Consider the following 9279-nt stretch of genomic DNA (forward strand, 5'->3'; position numbering starts at 1 on the left):
GTGTTAGGATGTTCAGCTAGTCAGATTAAGAATGACAAAACTCAGCACAACTACTAAAGCAGTCAGCTGGTAGTCTTTTTCCAACCACTTACTTCAGCTATGCTGCTAATGAAGGCAGAAAGATGAGAACTTTGCTGAAATCAACTTTCCGTTTCCTTGCCTAGATCTGAAGATAATTGTTTGCAAATTAGATGGGTGACTTTGACAAGGAGCGTAAATGATTCATCGCAGACTGATAAATATTTTGCACCTAGATTTGCACGCTTGCAGTTTCAGAGGTCTGGTGATGAACTTTTCAAACACAGGGCAACCTGCCACTCACCCACCTGCTCTAGGCCTAGGAGCCCAGCATGTTGCAGAGGATTCTGGGAGGTGTTGGCTCATCAGGCTGTTGGCACCGTTGACATTCTGCAAGAACTGTCCATATGCACTAAAACATTACTAATGTTTTGATGTGGCTGTCACTCACTGGATAATATCGTCACCAGCAGTTGCACAATACCTTTACTAGGAGGACCAACCAAAATGTCACAAAATAGTAGCAAGCTAGGTCTGGTTAACATCCAGCCTTTGTGTTTTCAAAAATAGGGGGTGACCACTATCCCAGAATACTAGCTGTGTAACCATATACTGGGAACACCTAGTAGAGACATACTCAGTTTGAAATATCAATTTTGTAAGAGAATCTTGTCCTTATGACTACAACATCCAGCCAATTTCTGTATTCCCACCCCCTTCTTTATTTTCCTCGTCTCCCTGCCACTTGCTTTGCGTAATTTCTTGCAGAAAGAAGCTCCCAGCCCCCTCTAAATCTTTCAGCAACTTTCCGTTTTACTAACTATGTCTGGTTTAGCAATAGGGTAGTAGTTTAGGCTTTCCACAGGTGGATGATCACAATCATGGTGAATTCATTATCTGAAACACCACAAACTACTCACAACAAGTGGGTATCAGCAGGCTTAGGGGCACTAAAAATAAATATTCAGGGGTAAATCACTAAGGGGTGGAATGGCCCAGTGAACACTGAGTGTGCTCAGCAAATACACAATGCTAGCTGACTGACACTTATTGGAGGGGGAGGAAAATGGACTGCTCAGGAAGAGAGCATGGTTGGTTGTTTGGAATCCTGAGCAGTAAAACTCTACACTATTGCAGTTTCCCACTTGTCCTTCATGGGCCACATTCCCAAACAGAAGTTTCTAATAACAAAACCTTTTGCCAGCAGAACAAGTGTACCACTAAGAGACTTTAACTTGGCTCTACACTGAATGCTATCCAAAGATTCTAGATAACTAGGGAGCCATGTAGATGGTCTTTTGGGTTCATGTAAGCCTTGGATTTATATTATTCATTCATTCATTCATTCATTCATTCATTCATTCTCCTGTCACACAAACAGTTCTGTCATAGCACAAAGAACAACTGCATCACAGAATTGCTTCTTCCCTATTTTACACCCAGTGCTTTTTTTCCTTAAAAAATGCATGTGTACTCTCATTTTGACTCAAGAAAATCACCATTTTATAGCTCAAATCAGGAAGAATAAATATAGTAAATGGACATCGGGGGTAGCAGTGGAACTGACGATTCACTGTGCTAGAGAAGAAACTATTTTTTAAAATAATTTTTCAGTTTCTTCTTCTGTTAGATTCACAAAATGTTTAGGAGTATGCATCCCCCTGCATCTCCCCAGAAAAATCACTGTTTACACCTATTAAAAATTGTTCTTAAATGCTACCCTTTTGACATAACTGTTGTGCCTCTTTTGTGAGGTCATCCACTGGTTGCACAAACTTTAACAATGAAACACCAACACTCTTAATAAACCTTTTGTTCCCACATGTACTTCAAGTTTACACCCTCCAGATTGCTTTCTTCCAACTGAGAATGCAGAGTTTTCCCCAAAGTTTTTCACAGTGACTCCAGCTGTGAAAGTTCATGGGAGATTTGTTCTCGTTTTGGCTCCTTTTCAGAAGTTGCTATGTAGCTCACTCCTTCACATGTTTATTTAAAAGCAATTACCACTAAAGTTGATAAGACTTGCTCCAACTAAATAAGTCTGCATAGGACATGGATTTGAGAAAAATAACAATGGGCTTATTATTTCGAATTAGGAGATCAAACTATAAATTGGTAATAGAAGAGTTATTTTCAAAACCCTAAAACGGGTGTTTCCAATCTTTTGGATTTATCTTCGCAAGCATTGCCATTTCCATTTTTAGAAGGCTAGGAAGTCATGGGAAAAATCCTCCCCCTTCCAGCAATGGAATGAATCAATATATCAGATTTCAGAAGGATGCCCTCCAGTTTGTGCACAGCAGTTTAAAGTTACAGCTGTCTTTTCATGGCTGACTTTTTAAACAGTTGTTTTGCACACTCCACAATACAATCCTGTACATGTCTATTGAGAAGGCATGCCCATTAGGTTCAGTGGGGATTACTCCCAGATGAGGATTGTGGCCTAACTCACAGAAATACCAAAGGTGTTGTGGGCTTTGAAGATGCTCGAACTCAGGACAAAAGGGAGTAAAGTGCTAAGAGGAAGGCATGCTTGGCAAACCCTCACTGTGATCAACTCCTGCCCAGAAACCTATGTCCCCACTGTGGAAGGATGTGTGGATCCAGAATTGGCCTCCACAGTCACTTACACTGTCACTGCTAAAACCATGTTTTGGAAAACAATCTTACTCGGCTACAAGTGATCACCAAAGAAGAAGAAGTATGCATTTGTGCGTGCTTTGCCTGTGTGGAAGGATGAAGAATAAAACTGTGAGAATCTATTAGGTATTGTTAAATTTATTAACAACACATTCAAGTTCAATATAAAGCAAGCTTTCATTGGCTTTTCTGGGGGGGGGGGAACCTTCTTGGATTTCTAAGTTCATTATTGCTTTTAAATGTGGAAAATATTTGATAAGTGTCAAACGAAATGCTGATGAGTAATTGTGTGGGGCTGGGCATTAAAAGTGCAGGTCCTTATAAAGTTAAAATCTCTGGGGATTTTAGCTTTGTATTTTTATTTTTTATCTGCTTGGTTGAACTTTTTTTGGTTATCTGTCATGGAAATATTGAGAGCTTTTTGGATTATGTTGGCAATGAATGTGGGAAATGTAGATTCAGCAAGTCCATTGAACAAACAAACAGACCCTTATTGCCTCAAATCTAATTGTGAACACATAATAGCTAGTTTAGAAGAGGGAAACATTTTGTCCAGCTCCAGCATGGGACTGGGGAACTTTTGGCCCTCCAGATGTTGCTAGACTACAGCTCCCAACCTTCCTGACCAATGGCCCTTCCTGGTTGGAGTTGGTGGGACTTGGAGTCCACCAACATCTGGAGGGCCACAGGTTCTCCAGCTATGCTCTAGCAGCATCATGCCCATCCTTCTTGGGTGGGTTTGGCCCCTTACCTAATAGTGCTCCTGAGTATGTACCTTTATTTGAGGACACTTGCAGCTGAGGCAAAACTTTTCCACTTCCACGACACTGGGTGCTCTTATCTCTGCTATTATGGATTCCCTGACTGGAAGGACAGTAACCAAATCCAACCACCTTCTTTGGTTCCTCTGTTAGCAACCACATTTGATTACCAGGCAGGGCTGGATGTAGACCACAGACAGAGAACCCCAGGCCTCTCTAAATGGCCTTCTAGATTATTCTCAAGGCACACACCAACCTGAGCCACATCCCTCACTCTCCTTTGCACCCTCCTTCAGTGTTTTCGGCTGGCTGGAATATGTCTGTGAATTCGGGTAATGCTCCCTCCATGTCTGGATGGAAGACAAAGAAAGGTTTGTGAGTGAGTAGAAACTTGTCCACTGCATGAGGGTAAAATTCATATTTGTTTATCAGCCCTTTTGCCTCTGGCCTCACCTGCCATTGGATGTGGCACATTGGATGAGGAACATTGGCTGAAAAGGTTTCCACCCTGATGCACTTCACACAAACTTCTACAAAATGCCACATTATCAAGCCAACAACCACATCTACTGCCACCTCTCACTTCTCCTGTCCAACCAAGGACCCCTGCATTGGTCTGGGGTGGGATTAAAATGGAGGAATAGCAGTGAAGACAGTGACTAGTGCTTCAGTTCTCTAGCAGGGAATGCCCTCTTACCTGGAGCCGTAAGTACAGACATAGAGTCTCCCTTCAAATGCTGTAGTGTAATGGATCAGTGTGTGTGGCTGTTAACCAGAAGGTTGGTGGCTCAAGACCACCCAGGGATGGCTGTAGGCAAGATTCCTGCATTGCAGGGGGTTGCACTAAATGACTCCCAGGGTCCCTTCCAATTTTATGATTTTGTAAGGCTACACACAAGTGTGGTGGCATGACCCCTGCGCAGATTGGTACTGAAGGCGGTGAAAGACCCATGTGGTCCCACCTCAGGCATTGCTTCAGAGCATGGAGGGGGGCATTTGAACCTCCATCTAACATACCTTGCAAGGTTATTACCGTATTGGCCCGAATATAAGCCCCACCTTTAAAATTGGAGAGGGGGGAGAAAAAAAGAAAAAATACCCAAATATATGCCACTCCATTCCTTGCTGCTCCTGGCTGTATACTGGGCGGGGGGGGGGGGGGGAGCCACACTGCGTTGCCGGCAGCCTTTCCCCTTCCTCGCTCTCTCCCTTTCTGGTCTTGGGGGAGAGGATGGGGGACTATGCACGGGGTGGGTGCTGCTTTGCCACACTCTTGGCGCTGTTTGCCCAGCGCTCCTGGCTGCATACTGTAAGGTTGAGAATATAAGCTGCACTTTAACTTTTCACGGTAGGAATTTTGGGGGGAAAGTGAGGCTTATATTCAGGCTAATATGGTATGTGGCTAAGAGGAGGGGAGGACCATGTAGGTCACACTGAAGTCCTTGGAAGTTATTAAGCGCAATACAAAGAAATATTAATGCAATAAAAATAAAGTGGCAATGTGTGCAGGATTCTGCCTTCTGGTTCTCTTAATATGTGCTTCAGAAAGTAGATCTAGTAATTATGGGCAATTGGTGGCATCTCAAAAGCTGAGAGCAGGGTAGGCAATCAGCTGAAATGGAGCAACAACTGACATGCTAAACACACATAGAGGAACACACATAGCAACACACATAGAGGAACAGGGTGGTTGGTGAATTGAACAGTGTCTCTTTTTTGGCTGTTTTTCTTAAAAAAATACGTTTGTCATAGATTTCTTCTAACCAGATCAGTGCTACTGCCTAATCTACAGCCATCTAGTGGTCCCCAGTATTAACAACACCTCCAAGAAGCAAACGATTTTGCACGGTGAAAAACTTGAAATTTGTAGATGGCCCCAAATTGGGAGGGGTAGCTCATGCTGCAGAAGCCAGAATCGGGATTCAAGATGACCTGAATGGATTGAGGAACCGGGCCAAAGCTAACAAAATGAATTTCAGCAGGGACAATTCAACTGACATTGCTTGTAGGGTTAAAAGAAGTTTTGTAAGGAGTAATTTATAAATTATTGTGAAGAGAATTAAGAATAGTTGTACTGGAAATCTGAGTTTATAGCAATAACTATAGTAACAAAATGCATAATTAGAAAGACTTTAGAAAACCATCAGTCGAGATTGAAGGAAGACTTAGGCTGTGATAGCCAAAAGTTTTGAAATGATGTTTAATAGGATGTTATTCTGGAAAATATGTGTAAAAACTAATAAAAAATATTTATATAAAATAAATTGAATTTCAGTGGGGCAGTGGCGTAGCGTGGGGGGTGCAGGGGGGGCCGGCCGCACCGGGCGCAACATCTGGGGGGGGGTGCGCTCGCACTCGCAGCTCTCTGCCCCTACTGGGTTAGGGGGCGCAAATTACTTGCCTTGCCCCGGGTGCTGACAACCCACGCTACGCCACTGCAGTGGGGAGAAAAGTAAGTCTTATGCACACACTGCCCAGGAACGGAACCCCTGCACAAAATGTTTGCCACCTGTATGTATGTTACATAAATTATGCAGTTTCACCACCACAGATAGCAAGACCAATAAAGCAGGGTTGTGTTTGTTTGTTTTTTGCAGCATACAAACTGCAGTAGGACGAAAGGAGCACTGCCTGCACAGCAAATGCACAGAATGGAAAACGCTGCCTCCTTGCATCCCTAATTGGCAGCCACTCCTGGTGTTGGTTACGCCCCCCCCGCAACATGCTCTATTGGAAAGTAGTATTTCACAACATAATGTAATTCCAGGGTGCATTGTGTAGTGGGGAGAAGCTGGTGGTGTGGACTCTGCTGTCACAAACACTGTATATTTGCCGCAGCGCTAGCAAACCAATGTTTTAAATGAAATGGGGGGAGCTGCTTCTGGTAGCCTGCCACTGTCCCACCCCAAAAAATAACTTTTGGGGCAGTCTCCCTCGCCCAACCCCCCCCCCCCAGATTTTTCATTAAAGAACCTAATTTAATCACCTTATGTTGCAGTGGAAAACTGTATTTATCTGGGGATTCCCCACCTAACAAATGTTGGGTGCATTGCTAATACTTCAGGCTGGTCCTAAAGGCAAAACAGTGGAATTTTCAGAAACCGGCAAGATTTTTCCTTAACTATTCCACGGCCACTGCTGCTAAGTAATGCTACTAGCAGCGTACAAGAAGGAAAGGAGACAACAGCCACACATGAAAACCTTCACCACCATCATCAAGATAAAAATTCTCTGCCTCAAAAGCACCACCAAAACACCAATAATATGTTCCTTGGGGGTGAAATCGTCTATAAAAATAAGCCTGCTTACTCACAGGTGGTTTGCAATGATTCATTTAAGCCACCTTTTGGTTTCAGATGATACCACAGTTTGTGTGTCCTTTTTTTTTTTTAAACTCAGAAAGATTCTGAAAGTTAATCTCTGTAGAAAAGATTGATTAGGTCAACTTAGCAAAGTGTGTGCATCTATCTATCATCTATCTATAAATGTTATAGCAGGCATGTCCAAAGTCTGTTTCGGGGGCCTAATCCGGCATGCCGGTTGGTTTAATCTGGCCCCCGTGGCAGATTATTTCCTGGGGGGAAATCCTAAAGAAACCTCAACAAATTCAATCCAAAAAACAAAAACAAAAACCTGTGTTAAAGGAATTTGTTTCTTTCAGGACTTCAATCATTGTTTAATTTGCCAGATTCAAGGGAATTTTTAAATGAAATATGCAGTTGCCTCTGATTAACTGAATAGCAGATATGTACATTTTTAAAATACAAGTGCCTATATAAAGGACAGATTGGAAGCTCAGTCATTAAAAGAGGCACTCACCCTTTCTTGACACACACAAGGAATTCCTCTTCTTCTAAAATGATGAGGCCTGCAACACCACATGCATGCATCAACATTTCAAAACAAAGAATCCTTTTTGATGCTCCAGAAATATTGTCTTGACCCACATACTGATGGCTGCAAAATGAATTAATAGACTACAACTCCATGCACACATTAGATGAATTGAGTGAAATTCCAAGCATTTAATACCTACATCTCCATCCCAGTCTTTAATCCTAAATGGTAATGAGTCATCATTTGGGGGGGGAGCAATTAAAAATAAGCAATTCATGTTCACATACATAAATATATCTTGTTTTTTTCAATCTCAAGAAGTAACAATTCATCAATAAATTAAAAGCAAAACAAAATACGAAACTAGAATAAAAAATACAATGAAAACAGAAAATGTAGATGTTCTAAACCAAATCCAGGCAAGATTCCAAGCTCCTTAAAAAGCATCTAAAATCATTATTACAACACTTGGGCTTGTGGGGGTGGGCCGGGGCTTATGCCGCACCTGTGGCACATAAATCATGAATTGAAATAATACACCTACAGTTAAGTTTGTGAAGAAAGAACAAGAGAGGTGTGGTGTCTACAGGGGAGTTCATTCAAACACCCTCATGTGTTGCAAAAATTCATGGGCGGCTTGCACCTCATGCCCTTCCCAATTACTAACATGCATTGCCCACATCCCACATAGACATAGATTTAGGAGCTTTTTGAAGGCTGCTTACTGACATGCCGATGTTCTGTGTACAGCTCCTTCATGTACAGGGGATGCTGGGCCAATCAGAATCTGCCCTTGCATGGAGGACTTCTAAGAGTCTACATCTGTACATGGCTATGTGTCAACACCAGAGAGCAAGGCTACACAGCTAGGAAACCATGAGCTCAGTGGGTGACCTGGGGTCAGTCATTATCCCTCAACTGAACCTACCTCCTGATCTCCTTGGAGAAAGATACCGAAATGCAATGAATCAGTAAATGGGTAAATAAATAAATATTTAGCTGAATCCTACGCACTTAACATTTGGAAGCAACAATTTATGACCTACTGGCAGCCAGGAAGTGTCATTTTAAAAGTTGGACCGGAATCACCAAATCTAACCAACTGTTGTCCTCTTCAGCATAGATATGATAGTTTGTTAAGTGCTTCGGATAATTGTTTCTTTTGAATCAAATTCAAAACTTCAGTCAGTCATTATTCTTAATCTACCCCAGACCTTCAATTTTGGATTGGTAAAGCATGAGAATCATCACTGTGTTTTTTTAAAAAGGGGACTCACTGATATTTTGTCATTCTATCTGATGTTTACCTGTCAACTCATCCATTGCCCTATGCCTTTGAGGTGACTCCAAGTTCCAATGCCGGCAGCCAGTGACTAACTGGTGGGGCATGGCTGACCTTTTAGACGTCACTGAATATGAATGGCATATATATATATATATATATATATATATATATATATATATTCTTCCCCCAGGAGGAAGCCACCATCACACTCATACATTGCCTTATCATTTTTCATTTTTTTCCGCCCAAAATTATATCTGATCTGCGCTGCATGCACTTTCACATCCTTTCATCAACGTCATGAACCCACTCTTATCTATACACAGCACTCTTTCCTCTGCAGTCAGTATGCATGGTGGCGAGATGCTAAAGCGCTTCCTGTTTTTCTCACATATTGTGTCTTTCATATCAAAAGGGGAGCAACGTGTTCATTAAGCCAATACTTTCAATCCTTGGGCTCTTCTACTTTCTGAGAGACACTGTGGGCACTTTTAGCTGAAAGAGTTCTGAAATGATTTCTTGAGTTTTCCTTTTTCATCCCTCTATTGACAGTATGTCAAAGCAGAGTTTCAGGTACTGGCATCCTTCTGCTTCAGTAATCTGCCAGAGATTAGGCAGGTGGCAACTGGGTACTGGATCTTTTCAAGGGGAATGTCCTTCCCAGAGTCCCCCTTTGTGCTCCAGCTAAGCACCCTTTTATTTTCTCCTGCTTGACTTTTGCTGCTGGTTTTATGATCC

The sequence above is a fragment of the Podarcis tiliguerta genome, assembly GCF_965153285.1.
Source record: "Podarcis tiliguerta genome assembly, chromosome: 4".
In the NCBI taxonomy this organism is placed as follows: Eukaryota; Metazoa; Chordata; class Lepidosauria; order Squamata; family Lacertidae; genus Podarcis; species Podarcis tiliguerta.